Source organism: Oryzias melastigma, linkage group LG21, assembly GCF_002922805.2.
Source record: "Oryzias melastigma strain HK-1 linkage group LG21, ASM292280v2, whole genome shotgun sequence".
Lineage (NCBI taxonomy): Eukaryota > Metazoa > Chordata > Actinopteri > Beloniformes > Adrianichthyidae > Oryzias > Oryzias melastigma.
Genome location: NC_050532.1, coordinates 1,758,542 through 1,759,535, shown reverse-complemented (window position 1 = coordinate 1,759,535; position 994 = coordinate 1,758,542). Strand labels below are relative to the sequence as shown.

At 40.3% G+C, this 994-nt stretch overlaps 1 protein-coding gene across 2 annotated transcripts in view; it reads left to right on the top strand.

The window, feature by feature from the left end:
- Nucleotides 1-994, top strand: part of vwa8 (von Willebrand factor A domain containing 8) — an 83,569-nt gene that overhangs the window by 43,410 nt on the left and 39,165 nt on the right. The window lies entirely within an intron of this gene.

Genomic DNA, 994 nt, shown 5'->3' with positions numbered 1-994 from the left:
TCTGTTTTTTCATCGGTTTCTAGAAAATGCTTCACAATTTTACGTCCAATTTTGGCAGTAATGTACCCCAAAGCCCAGCCTAAAGTTAAAAGCACCATTTTCCTTTCAATCTTTCTTTCACGTTGACGATTTTATGAATCTGAACCCCTGTCTATGACAACATAGAAAGCGCCCTTCTACAGAGATTTTCAGTTTATAGATCAAGAAGTAACATGAGGTATCATTACACGATAACTTCTATGAATGATGTCATGATGCATCATTCAGTAAGTGATGACAGGAATAATCACTCTCGATGACATAGAGTGATGTAATTTAGACATCACTCTATGATGTCACATAGGGATGCCATATAGACCTCACTCTGTGACATCATAGAGTGATGACTATATGACATCATAGAGTGATGTCATACAGACCACTCTGTGACGTCATAGAGTGATGTCATATAGTCATCACTCTATGATGTCACATAGTGATGTAATCAATGTAAACAGACTGGATTCCTGGAAAGGTTTTTTTTTTAATTTAGCTCCTGAAACCCCTTGCACACATTTTCAACGGCAAAAACTTTATGGGTGTAAACACATATAGTGACCGTTCAACTTTTTAAAGGGGCCCTATCATGAAAATACTACTTTTTAAAGTTTTAAATGCATTTTACTGTTCATTCCTCTCTATAAAAACCCCCCACAGGCGGGGCTCAAGAAGCCGGTGTGTCTGGACAACACTACTATTCCTCTTGCAGACACCCCCGGTCGGGGCCTCAACAGCAAATGCTCCTGCAGGCCAGTGTGGCTCTCCCCCTGGAACTCGTCATGCAGCCATGCTAGAAGATAATTTGAGCACTCAGTGTAGTTAAACATGCATACAGGGTGGCAGAGAAGTTTTTAGTCAGCCACCATTTGTGCCAGATGTGCCAGAAAGATGAGAGAGGCCTGTCATTTATGCATACCTCAACTATAAGAGACAAAAGGGGAAAAAAATACAGAAA